Source organism: Trichomycterus rosablanca, chromosome 22 (assembly GCF_030014385.1).
Source record: "Trichomycterus rosablanca isolate fTriRos1 chromosome 22, fTriRos1.hap1, whole genome shotgun sequence".
Classification (NCBI taxonomy): domain Eukaryota; kingdom Metazoa; phylum Chordata; class Actinopteri; order Siluriformes; family Trichomycteridae; genus Trichomycterus; species Trichomycterus rosablanca.
In genome coordinates this window covers 18,753,667-18,767,499 of record NC_086009.1, presented here as the reverse complement: position 1 = coordinate 18,767,499, position 13,833 = coordinate 18,753,667, and the positions used below count along the sequence as shown (strand labels likewise).

The 13,833-nt window shown below is 43.2% G+C and overlaps 1 protein-coding gene across 5 annotated transcripts in view; it reads right to left on the bottom strand.

The window, feature by feature from the left end:
* Window positions 1-13,833, bottom strand: part of rbfox1 (RNA binding fox-1 homolog 1) — a 303,171-nt gene that overhangs the window by 82,869 nt on the left and 206,469 nt on the right. The window contains exon 1 of one of the 5 annotated variants that reach the window (XM_063018472.1): window positions 9,102-9,184. The exons of the other annotated variants lie outside the window; for them this stretch is intronic. The gene's annotated coding sequence lies outside the window, so the exon portion shown is untranslated. Of the gene's footprint in view, window positions 1-9,101; window positions 9,185-13,833 lie in introns of those variants that run through there. 5 annotated transcript variants of the gene reach the window in all.

Below are 13,833 nucleotides of genomic sequence, written 5' to 3'. Positions count from 1 at the left end.
ACATAACTCATGCTGACAATGCCATCTGCGAGGCGATCCCCACGTGCCCGTCTCTGGCAGACATCTTGAGATTGGATGATTAGATGTTCTTGCAGATCAGCTATTACCACAGAGGCAGAATTAACTTCGGTACCGTGCGGATCGCTCGGACGTAGCCTTCGACAGAACGTCTGACTCGGCTGATTTTTTAAAATTCGTTTTCAAACACAGCTCATCCTGGTCAGGGTTGTGGTGGGTCTGGACAGTGCGCTGATCCACCGTGGGGCATCGAACAACCTTTTACATTTCCTTGATGTAATACAGGGCCTGTAGCCATGCGGTTGAGGTGCTGGACTAGTAATCAAAAGGTCACTGGTTCAAGCCCCATCACTGCTAGGTTGCTGCTGTTGAGCCCTTGAGCAAGGCCCTTGTGTGTGTGTGTGTGTGTCTATATACACACACACACACACACACACACACACACATATATATATATATATATACACCAAAAGTACGTGGACGTTTTAGGAACTTTGCCGGCCTGCACAGACCCCCACGGAACAGACTGTCCAACAAGCTCACAGTCCGGTGTCTAAAGGACAGAGCCTGACCACAACAATACACTCACGAGTGCATTATTCATCACCGTGTATCATCCGGCTCACAGCCACGGCTATTCACACGTCACGCTACGGCGCCCACTTCTCCAACCTGGCTGCTTCGGGAGGCAGAAGCTCCTCGTTTTGTCAATGTCACTGCGGATATCCATATATACAATGCAATTAAAGATAAGCCTAATCTCGCTCAGCCCACGCCAGATCTTCATTTTTTCCTCCTCCTATCAAAGCCTACAGTATGTACAAACCCAGCGGATTAGCTGCACCTTTCTATCCTCTCCAATCAAATCGAGTACGGCTGCACAGAGAAAATCCAGCAAGGACATCAAGTACATGAGCGTTACTCCGAGAAAGCACACACGCTGAATTAATGCAGAGGAAGATGCTTCGGGTATAAAATATATATGTTTTTTAAAACCATATTCACATTCCAGCTTCTAAGGATGCCAGTATGGATCAAACGATGAAGAAAAATGGGTCACAATGGGACAGTGGACAGCTGTGAGTTACTAACTGGAAGGCTGTGGGTTTTAATCCTGGCTCTGCCACTGTTGGGCCCTTGAGCAAGACCTTTAACCCCCTCGGCTCTAGAGATGCACTTTGACTCCTGTTCCAAATGAGAATTTAATTGTACTGTTTTGTTTTGTATTGTATACTGTATATTGTATTGTAGAGGGCGCCCAGCCGACTGGTAGCAGAGCCGAAATCCGAACCCGGGAGCTCTTGATGCTGGTGTGCATAAGACAAGTAGTCTTCAATTCCTTGTACAGGTAGTAACTGTATTTGAAAACCGTACATTACAGACAGCAGTCGTCCCTACACGATGAGGTTTTGGGCTTTCCAGATCTTTCCTTTTTGGCAACAGGTCCCATAATAAAGACACCTCAGGTTCATATTGCAGGTAAAAAGAAGTGGTCAGCTACTTCACAAGTGTCGGAGGGAAAGTGTGTAGTGTGTTAGTTATGGCCCTATTCGGTCAGGAGTGGTCTGCTGCAGTAGAGGCAAAACTACAAAATTGGGCAACTGCAGTCAAATGCAGCCTAATGCGCAGTAAACAACATGTTACATTATGTTAATAAATGCAATTCTTTGCCCAGAATATAATGCAAGCATCTGTAAGAAGTACGTTTGCATTTTGTGTGTGAAAGTAAAGCCGCAATCCTCTCACAAAGCCACACCATGATGCACATGAACCTATAGATCTATACGCGAAGCTAAAAGCCTCGTTTCTGCAACAATTTCAGATCCCGAGTTATTGATTTCCCTCGCTCGCATTAGCATACGGTATTCATTCTGCACTGTTATGGCTTCCAGGCTTGCAACTGCACGATTTGCATTTTTCTGGCAACCATTATTTATAATCCACACGACACTGCCAGGCTGGCACCCGACCGGCTTTTTAATCTGGTGGAGCGGTCGCTTTATCGTCTCGCTCGACCCGGGGTTCGGCGTTTTGCCGTGCGTGCTACGTGCGTTTGTTTGGAAATGTTTACAAAGCGTCGGACTCGCCCTTCTGCTCGCTAATGCTCCGAGTTTAAAGCGCTAAGACAACGAGCAAACCTGCCGTCATCCATACACACTTTATAACCGAGCCTGTCTGCATGAGGGAACAGCCTGCCACGCCGAGCACTCGCATCGTTTTTATTTATTAATTTATTTATTTTTTAGAGCTGCACAGTAGATAGAACGGTGCCTTCGTATTTATCTGCATGATGTGGTTTATTTTCCTCAGTCTGTTCTCCTGTACCTCCCAGAGGGGGGTTCAGGCTTCGGTTCCTGGCCATCTGCATTCGCTGCATTATCATTTCAAGTGGAATGTGATGTTCCAAAAGCCATAAAGCACGGCAGACTCCCCGATGCGAGGTTTTTTTTTTTTTTCACCATCCTCCCCTCCCCTTCCTGACCGGAGAAGATGAGCTAAAAACTGGCGTAACGTGCACGCCGGAGGTCTAGTGGTGCCCTCCGCATGAAATAAAACTACAAGCGTTATGTAAGGTGAGAATAAGCAAGTGAACTGCGTGCAGTGCACAGCACTTAACTTCGGCAGAAAATGACAGAGGGCGCAGCTGCCGTGCCAGCCGCGCTGGAAATGTAAAAGCGGGAGGAAATGGATGGTTCAGCCGAGCGTTTAGCGCACACCAAAACTATCGCTGCGGCACGGACGTGGAAACGGTGACAGATCAGGAGAAATCTGTCCGAGTCTGAGAGTCTACCGAGGAAAGAAACTGAAGATTAAAAATAATCTTAAAATAAATTTTACACTGTAGGACCAGATCTGATCTAATGGAACTCATACCTTTGTGAGGTCTATCAGCATGGTAGAGACTGTCCAAAAAACAACTTACATTAAAAGGAGCTTTCAGAACAACACAGGATCTTAAGAGGAAGGCAAAACCATCTCAAAAGCATTGAACACACCTTAGAGTTCAATACAGTCCATCACAAAAAGAGCAGAATATATGAAGCTACAGCCACAATGTCCAGGTCAGGCGGCCTTTCCTGATTCAACACACTTCAAGTAAGAACTTTGTATTTGTATTGTTAATCTAAGTCAAAGAACACCACCATCATCATCATCATCTCCTGCTGTAAAATATGGTGGTGGTATCATCATGAAATTATATGACTATTACAAGGTAGTGGTAGCTCAGTGGTGAAGATGCTGGACTAGATGTAAGATGTAAATATAAGGTCACTGGTTCAAGCCCAGTTGGGCCCTTGAGCAAGGCCCTTAACCCTCAATTGCTTATATATACAATATAAGAAGCAGAGAATCTGGTGAGGATTGACGGGAGTTGAGGGTCACAGTACTGGGAGATCCCACATGTTTAAGCCCAAGTTTAAGCCCAATGAGCCATATATATATATACAGTATATATATATAACAGCACTAGTCCCTTGTGAATCACCCATCGCTCATGCAGGCACCTCGACCAGACGTTGCATTTCGGCAAGGAAACCCTGTTAGACCTTCCTCCCTCTGACACAGCTCTTTGTGTCTGTTAGACACCCGGCAAGGTCGACAGCACAGCTGAAATTCCAACTGTAGAGCGTGAGAGCTTAAGATCTCTGCAGTGGTTAGTTAGCACATTAGACCACTGTGCCTGCTGCACACCACCAATCCTGACAATATATATACTGTACACACACACACACACACATATAGTATATCTATAGCACTAGCCCCTTGTGAATCACCCATCACTCCTACAGGAGGCACCTCGACCAGATGTTAGACCTTCCTCCCTCTGCTACAGCTCTTTGGGTCTGTTGGGCACCCGGCAAGGTCGACAGCACTGCTGAAATTCAAACTGTGTAGTTAGTTAGCACATCAGACCACTGTTCCTGCTGCACACCACCACTGCTCAGCAGCTAATCCTGACAACATTTTGTGGATTATCATGTGGTGCAAAAATAAATTAAGATTTATAAACACTACTAGCTCTAAGAGGGAAAAAGTTGGGAGCTAAATACATTTTCAAGGCCCCGTATGTGAATATTTCACCATTAAAACTACACAAAATAACGCGACCACTTACTGTTAAACCCAGAACAGATAATTAACCCACAGATTCACCAGTTTAGACCCTCAACAACAGCTCCTAACCAGCAGCCGTACTGCGGCTCCATTTTAAAACAGAAAATCATACGGCGAACCCAAGCAGCATTACTTTGATTATACACTCCCTCTCTCCAAATTCTGTCAAGTAGAGCGGAATTTGAAATGAGAGGACCGGGCAGAAAATCTGCATGATGTATGCCGGGTCTAATGAGCGCTAAAGTAGATTGCAGGCGCGGGGCATACGCGCTATCCTGCATCTATTCCTCATACTGGCATGATTTAGCCCTGACGTGCCAGTGTGCTGCCGCCCATCAGGATTTACCCAATCCAAAACCGACCAGCGGGGGGGGGGGCTGGGGGGAAGAGAGAGCAAAAAGAACAGCTCACTCCCTCACACACACACATATAAATATACACAGTGCCAGTGGGGGATGGAGGAATTCAAGTGTATATTTTTTGCCAGGAACCTTGTAGGTGCTGCGCAGACAAGCAATTATTCAAAAACGCAGTCCAGAACTTGCATAACGCCCCGGTGCACCCACATCGTGACTCACCGAATTATATAAACTGGATATGGGGGTATTCTAGCGCTCACCGTGGCTTCCCACGGGAGAACGGCTTTCGGCTTGAAACTGATATAGATCGTGTGGTGATGCAACATAAAACGTGGAGTTTACGGATGATGATTTGTGTTTGCGCGTGCCGTGTTCCATTGTTCCCTCCGAGCGTGTAGGGAGAGGAAACTCGAGCTGAAGAGGGACAGCAGACCAGAAATAGAAGTCTGTATTTTAAATCAGTGCTTAGTCATGTCATCATCCCATTTCTTAGAACTATATTGGCATTTTCATTTTCGGTATTACAGTAATGTGACTGTATATTGTCTAAGCAATTGAAGGTTAAGAGCCTTGCTCAAAAGCCTAACAGTGGCAACATGGCAGTGGTGGGGCTTGAACCAGCAACCTTCTAATTACAACTGGTAGATAGTGAGAATATTAAAATAGCCACTCATGTAAACATAGTAGCTTTTATTTAGGATTTGTTTTTGGGATTTTACCTCCCAATTACCTCCATATTAAGTGGTGCCCAGTTCTCTACAGCAATTCCCTTGCCGCTTGCACCACCCCTGTGCTGGCACACCTTTGTCTCTCTTTGCTTCTGTTTACCTGCCAGCATCTCACAGAGAGCTGAACTGCGTACAGACACTCAGGCCACAGCCCTCTGTGAATCACCCCTCACTCATGCAGGCACCACGACCAGACGTTGTATTTCTGCAGTGAAACCCTGTTGGACATTCCTTCCTCTGCCAGAGCTGTTTGTGTCTGTTGGATACCAGGCAAGGTCGATAGCACCGAGAGTTGAAGATCTCTGCGGTGGTGGGTTAGCACATCAGACCACTGTGCCATCTGGTGCTATTTGTGTTTGTATTTTATTGAAAACTGTGAGGTTGGGCACACGCCACTGCGTTGGCCAACAGGGGGGTTGGTTAGCCAGACGTGGCATTCGCTTCAAGAATGGACTGTAGACTGATAATTAAATTTTACCCTGGTGCATTTGCATTTGTGGACTTTAGCAGATGCTTCTTCAGACAATTATGTCTGAATACAATGCAAGCAACTGTAGTTTAAGGGCCTTGGTGCAAAAGTGGGGCTTGAATCAGCAACCTTCTGATTACTAGTCCACCTTAACCACTGAGCTACCACTCACGTCACACCTTGTACCTTGTACCTTTTATTACAATGTGATGCCAACATTAACCTTTTACTGACAGCTTCAGCTGCTTATATTATACTATATTATCAAATAATAGGCATTTTTAATGCTTAACGTAAAGCTGGGTGCATAACACTGATTGGTTAAGCTGATAAGGTTGAGGAACAATAAGCGTTTGCAAATATGTTGGATCGTGGTGAGGAATCAGACTAGATTTTAGCCAACGGATTTAATAAAGACACAAATGAATCAGTTGGGAGATCACTGTACACAATTAAATCCTAAAAAGAGATCAACAATGTGACAAAAATACATATATTTAAAAGACAGCAACAACAGTTAATTCCATAATGCATTTTGAATAAAACTACAAAGTATGGAACTGTATTGTAACTGTATTGTATTTTGTTATAGGTGCTAGAGCTATAAGTGCTCATTTACTTTCTTTAAGTGTTTTAATAGCAATCACAAGACAACAGAAGTGCTACTAACAAGCCTGTTGGAAATCAACTCCCTCAACTGAGTCAATTGATATGATTCAATAAGAGTCACATTAACTCTGCTGTATCTTAAAAGGTCAGAAGCAAACCAGGTCAGAGTTCAATTAGATTGAACTTTGAGAGAAGCGGCAAAAGCGTCAATACGAAATGACGAAGCAGCGAATCAAAGTGATGGTGAATGAAAAACAGAAAAATGTGATGCTGAGATGATCTGAAGTGTGAAGTGTGTCCAGCAGACACATGTACATAACATAATCATTAGTGGAACAAATACTAATAAAATGAAAAAAATTAATAAACAACAAATCCACAATTATTAAAACAATGGCCTGATGTAAACACAACATTACTGAAGCATTTTTGCTATTTACTATTTTAATTTCAAGTTGATCAGATTGTCTAGGAATTATGTACAATACTGGTAATGGACATTTACATTGTCAGCATTTAGCAGAAGCTTTTATCCAAAGTGACTAACAGCACTGTGACAGTATACTGTCTAAGCAATTTAGAGTTAAGGGCCTTGCTCAAGGGCCCAACAGTGACAACCCGAACCTTTTTATTACTAGTCCACTACTTTAACCACTTGGTTACAACTGCCCTACAGTGGTAGCACAGCGGTAGCACATTGGCTAAGGTCATGGACTAGTCAACATAAGATTGCTGGTTTAAACCTTACAATTACCAAGTTGCCACTGTTGGGCCCCTGAGCAAGGCCCTTAACACTCAATTGCTTGAATTGCTCAAATAGAAATGCAACAAGACACTCAAATATAATGTAATCTAGTAATCAATGACTTCGAGTTTTACTGGGGTAAATATACAACGTGACACAGACATTTTTAGCATTTAGTGGAAGCTTTTATCCCAAGGGCCCAACAGTGGTAACATGGCATTAGTAAGGCTTGAGCCTGCAACCTTCTAATTACAGGTCCAGTACCTTAACTGCTGAGCTACCGCTGTCCCTGTCTTTCCTTCACCATGGAAAAGACAATAAAACATCCAGTTCAAATTAGTTTCAAATTAGGGAATTATATAAATGATAAAAACAGGTCCTCGCCTAAAAATAATTACATCTACAGTCAATAATTAAATAATTAAATGTTCCAATCAATGAAATGCTTGCCTAGATGTGGGCACACGTTTGTTTTGCCCACACACACGCAGTGCAGAAGACGGTAAGAAAGCATCTTGGGGTCACCAAGCCTCCAAAACTACAGAGTGTACGCCCAAAAAAGGCTTCCCTGTCATCTAACCCCAAACGTCAGCACTAATTTGCACAGTTTGCTTATATAATTAAAAATCATGTTAAGGCTAGGTGTGTAATGAGTCTAAATGACTCAAGGTATTTCCAGTGTGATCCTTTTCTTTTTCTATTCATATTCTACTATTTTTACTATGCTATACTATACTTTGTACTTTACTGTACTATACTATTTTTATTTTAAGTTGATCAGAGTGTCTAGGAATTATGTAAATTACTGGTAATCTAGTACATTTACATTTCATTTACAATTTTAGCATTTAGCAGATGCTTTTATCCAAAGAGACTTTCAGTACTGTGACAGTATATTTGGAGTTAAGGGCCTTGCTCAAGGCCCCAACAGCGACAACCTGGCAGTTGTTTACTTCGAATTTCATTGGGGTAAATATACAGTGTTCACCTTTTACATCAGGGAATGATATAAATGATAAAAAAAATAGGTCCTCGCCTAAAAATGATCACATCTACAGTCAATAATTAAATAATTAAACGTTCCAATCAAGTATGTTTTGCCCACACACACACATACACACACACGGTGCAGAGGAGGGTAAGAAAGCAAAACAATAAAAAAATTTTTAAACAAAATCACTGTTAATTGAGTTACATTAATAAAAAATGCATATTGGGGTCAACAAGCCTCCAAAACTACAGAGTGTACTCCCAAAAAAGGCTTCCCTGTCATCTAACCACAAACGTCAGCACTTTCAGTTTGCTTATGCATTGTATAATAAAAAGTCTGAATGCCTTTGTGGTATTTACAATATGATCTTCGTCACTGGCTGGACATTTAACCAAATTTGCACCTAGTAAAGAAGTAAAAGTAATTATTCCCCATCATCCAAATCATAACAAACAATTTAGGCTGCGAGCAGGTGCTATAAATAGCCGAGTATTCAATTATAACCTGTTATTACTTGCGTGACTCATTTCCAATGCAAATGCCATTAGATCATTATTGTTTCTGCAGCCTGAGAGAGAGAGTCATCAATATTTCAGCATGGAGTGCCACCAGTTTGGAGAGTGAGAGAACAGTTGGGGAAGGATGAGGAGGGGGGGTGGAATCAACAAAACAAACCACAATTCCCAGCTATTTCAATTACCCATCATTATCTCCTATTTGCCCGCGATTGCCATTTTCCCTCTGCAATCAGGGTCTGGTGAGGCGGTCTGGTGCTTCATGTTGAGTAACAGAACGGCTGGGTGGCTGGGCGATCCCACTTTCAGATCAAGGCATCGGCTTATATTAGCACACACACACATGCGCGCACACACGAGTGCAGACCCCTCAAAACACACACACACGCGCGCACACCCCTGCGCACTCGGGCTCGGGTCGTCGTCAGAAATTCCCTCACATATATAGGTCAGCTCATCCCGTTAGAAACCCCGTCGTCTCATCCCGCACTCCGCATCCCAAATCTCAGCATCACATCTTATCGAGTCTTATTGAGTGTGTATCAACTCACCGGATGCGAGCTCTCGGGAGGATGAGCGGCGTTAGCAGCAACCGAGCGGCTCCATGCACCCCGCTCGCACGCTCTCGCGCTCGAGAAGATGGATCATTTACCAGGAAAAGATGAGGCAAAGAAACGGCAAACAGAACAACTGCGAGTGCTCAAAAGAAGAAGAAAAAAGAGTCAGAGAAGAGAGAGCGGGAGCGAGAAAGGAGAAAGGGAAGAAAGAGAGAATACAGGCAGGGAGGAGGAAAGCGAGAGCGCGAGAGAGCGAGACAGTGCGCGAGAGAGATGGGAAATTAATAATCCCAGAGACAAGTCCCTTCTATGTTATTCATCAGGCTCTTGGCGAGCTGCAGAGGAGCCGAGATGGGTGCAGACGGGAGGGGGGTGAGATACACACTCCATTGGCTCTCTCTTCTCATTCCTATACATCGCAACCAATGCACTCGTCCCTCCCTCCCTCGCTCCCTCCCTCCTCTCTCCGCCCGGAGGTACGAATACACAGCACGAGCGAGGGAATCCGCGCCGAGCCCCCGAACCTCACTCGCCCGGCTCTCGCACTTAATGCCTTATTTTATTCAACCTGACTTCTTTTTTTGATCCGCCGCACCGGGGGCCACCGAAAATGGGGTGCGAGCGCTGCAAGTGCACAAACGCACAATGATGAAATTGCTGCCTATTTCCCCTCAAACCCATAACAATAAAATGAGCAAAAAAAAGCCCAACACACACACACACTCAAACACGCACGCACACACTGCATTTTGCTATCAGGCCAAACTCCCGGCCTCCATTTTCCCATGTTACAATGAATACATTTCACAGCTCGCTTGCTCTAAAAGTGTGGGTGGTGCGGCAGAACATCCTACACAGCAGGCTCCTGTGCCAGGGAAAAAAAAAAGAAAAGAAAGAAAGCAGAGAGAATATCTAACGCTCCAGCCCATCTCCGAAGCTGCACACTCCGCCGAGCTCATCAATTATTGACGCTGCCGCAAAACTCGCCCGCTTGAAATGCGGATTCGCGTTACGGGGCCTGCGCAGGCTACAGAAGCAGAAAGCCAGGCGTTTGCGTCCCGCCAAGCTTCTCATATATACTCGTTCATGCACTACTTTCGGTCGGGCTTGTAAAAAAAAACACCTGAGAAACGAGTGAATGCTTTAATATTGCAAAGTGTCGCTAGCTAACATGTTTCCCTTCATTTTTGTCGATTCCCAATGCTGCGGAAAAAGGTTCTGATCATGTTATTTTGGTCTAATTCAGCTCACACTGAGGGTTAAATTCTGCTAATGATTATTAAAACCTTACGTGGTTTAGCTCCTGTGTAGCTTGCTGATCTCCTAAAGCAGTATAGCCCAACCTAATCATGAGATGATTCACAACCAATCCAACAGAAAAGTGTCTTTTAGGTTATTTGGAGTGCAAGATCTATGACTGTCATTAACACACACACACACACACACACACACACACACACACTTTATACTTAATGTTCTGTTGACTATGACAGATTGATTAATTAATTAATCAATCACTGGTTCATTAACATGCTTTATCACAAATACGCTGAGCAGAAGCGCTCGGGTGACGCAACTGTATGTAAATACTCTAGCCACAACTGAGATCCGGAGATCCAGGGTTTTAATCTTAGTGGGCGAAACTGCTAGTCATCGGGACTCAGTGCGCTTTCAATGCCGGTCCCAAGCCTGGATAGAAATAGGAGAGTTGCGTCAGGAAGGGCATCCGGCGTAAAAACTGCGCCAAGTCTAGACCCCCTATAATAGATCGCATAATAAATCGCATCCCTGTAAAATATGATCGTATCAGCATCACCCGTCATTATGTCTGTGTTTCCACGCCACTTTGAAGCTTTTCTGTGGACAAACAGATGCCGTAAGACCAAACGCTTTTAGCCGATTGTTCAATTTGATCCTTTTCTCTGTGGACAGTAAACCCAGTAAATCCGACTTTAATAAAATAAAATTTTACTTCTTTGTTCTTTTAGCGATTTAAAACTGAGATATCATGCACACGTTGTACGTTTTAAAGGTCATGCTGAACCTACATGTCTTTTCAAACCCCGATTACCTGCGTATACTTTAAAGCAGAACACAGAGAGAGAGACGTCTTATTTATTAAAAGGGTCGATTTTACCGGATCTAACTGCATTGTGTCTGTATGTTCGGCTGCTTGTGAGTTAATAAAGCAAAAACACATTAGACGCTCCCTCATTATAGTTACTGAGCATTTGGGGTCTGTCTGAAAACCCAGTTATCTCTCTAGATTACATTTTATGTCATCCTACGCTTCTGAGAAGAGGGCATGTCTAAATACAGTACTTGGATGCCTTAAAATGCTCCTACTGAGGCGCCTTCATTCTGAGTGATAATCTGACTGAATAACGAGGGAGCGTCTGATGCTTCCTTAGCAGTGAAGGCAATCCCAGCATTCAGTGCGGCGCGACTTTTCTCACAAAAAATGACAAACATGGAGGCGAATGTGGAACAACCAACGGAGTTCTTTTCAAATGTGAATAAATTCTCATTGATTTTAATTTGTATAAAGATGCACGAGTGTCATTTACTTGCAAATTAAAGTCTCGTCAGGGACAGTTTAACCGTTTTCAGTACACAGATGGAGACGTTAGCTGGCGTGTTAGCAGGTTGCGCCGCCTCAGCCCATTGGTTTGAATGGCCCGAGGATAACTGTGCTAGCTTAGTAATCGCTGTTTAAGTAGTGTGTCTTAATAATCTGCCTTATGACTTCTATGTCTTATTAGAATTCCCTCTATTTAGGCAGCTGATCAGGTAGGCAGCAGGCAGCAAGGCAGCTCACTAGGTTTTCAGACAGACCCAGTGTGTTCAGGTGAGCCTCACTTTCATCAGACAATGAATAAAGAAGAAGAAAGAAGTTTGTTTAGCTCTTTCTAACTTGAACCTTGTGTTTTCATCGTATTATCACCACAGCTAGAACCACCCACGTCCACCATATGTACCTTACAGCTTAAAGGGAAACAGAAACACGCTCCTGAATCAATATTGAAAACCTCTTGGTCCTAAAACACTGTAATTCCTTAAGCTCCATTTCATATGTACAGCGCAGGACGACGGGCTCGGTCGATTTCCTCCGCGCTTGGGCTCTCTTCTGTCTCGCCGGGCCCGGCAAGATCCGACAGCTTTTATTTTCTCTCATTATATTCAATGATAGAATTAAGGATAAGCTTGGCTGGCCAGCGCACCAATAGAAAATCAATTATGCTGTCAGAATGTAGATGTATGGCCCGCGATGTTTCATATGTTCTGGACAAAAAATATGAATGCACCAAATTTCATTTCGTGAATGCGTTTCGGGAAGCTGCTCACCCACGTCGCTGGTGCCAGTTTTATTCCTGACAGTACTTACATATAAATAAATGCTGTCCGGACTCTAGTTCATACAGTCCGTGTTAGTACATCTATCAATTTCTCAATAATTAATCTAGAATTGTATTGTGTTTGATATTAATTTGGAATAACTATCATCAACACAAACAGGCATAATATATTCTCCCAAAGATCTGAAATCTATAGGATAGAAGAGTAAATAAATAATAATAATCTGAGAGATTAAGAATGTTGTTCAGAATACATGAGTCCATACAGAAGGTTGAGTTTGGGCTGCAGAGGGTTATAACAGGTTTGTTTCGAGTGCCACTAAGCAACAACTTCTTTCTATTATCCATCCATCCATCCATCCATCAAATCCATCATCCATCCATCCATCCATCCATCAAATCCATCATCCATCCATCCATCCATCCATCCATCAAATCCTTTATCCATCCATCTAGTCCTTTCATCCATCCATCCATCCATCCAGCCAACCATCAAATCCATTATCCATCCATCTAATCCATTCATCCATCCATCAAATCCATTATCCATCCATCTAGTCCTTTCATCCATCCATCCATCCATCCATCCATCCAGCCAACCATCAAATCCATTATCCATCCATCTAATCCATTCATCCATCCATCCATCCAACCTTTGATGTATTATCCCTCTGTCCTTTCATCCTACCACCTATTTGATTTATTTAATCTGAGCTATTCAGCAATCCTTCTTTCTATCATCCATCCATCCATCCATCCATCAAATCTGTCCATCCATCCATCCATTCATCCATCTATTATCCCTCAGTCCTTCTATCCTACCACCCATCCAATCCACTTATCTATTCACCCATCTTGGCGGACTCCTACCAACCATTCAATCCATTTAATCTGATCCTGCACCACCCTTGATGTCCTTCTTGTTTAATAATTGGGTATTTATATTATTGGATATAATAGAGTCAAAACACATACGGTGCACTTGGAATTGAAACCCAGGTAGTTAGTCCCAGATAAAAAAAGCCAATAGAATATGAATAATGTTTTTCATGCTCATTAGAAAGTCTGACCCAAGTACAAAAACGTTAATTTTAGAAAAGAAAAAAGATTAAATTTAATGTTCCACTTTACTAACAACTTGAAATAGGCAGTATTAACCAGAACAGATGAAGCAGCCTCGCATTACTTTCCACCAGAATTACATCACCAGGAAATGCGCCCATGCTGGAACACTTGTGTTTTAATTGCGATGATTAAGCAGACACACAGAGGATTCCCAGTTTCCATGTCAAATTTGTGCATTAGAACGTCTCTGACGGCAGCATGAAGGAGAGCTGAAGTACTCATTCAAATAATTAGAGGTTAAATTA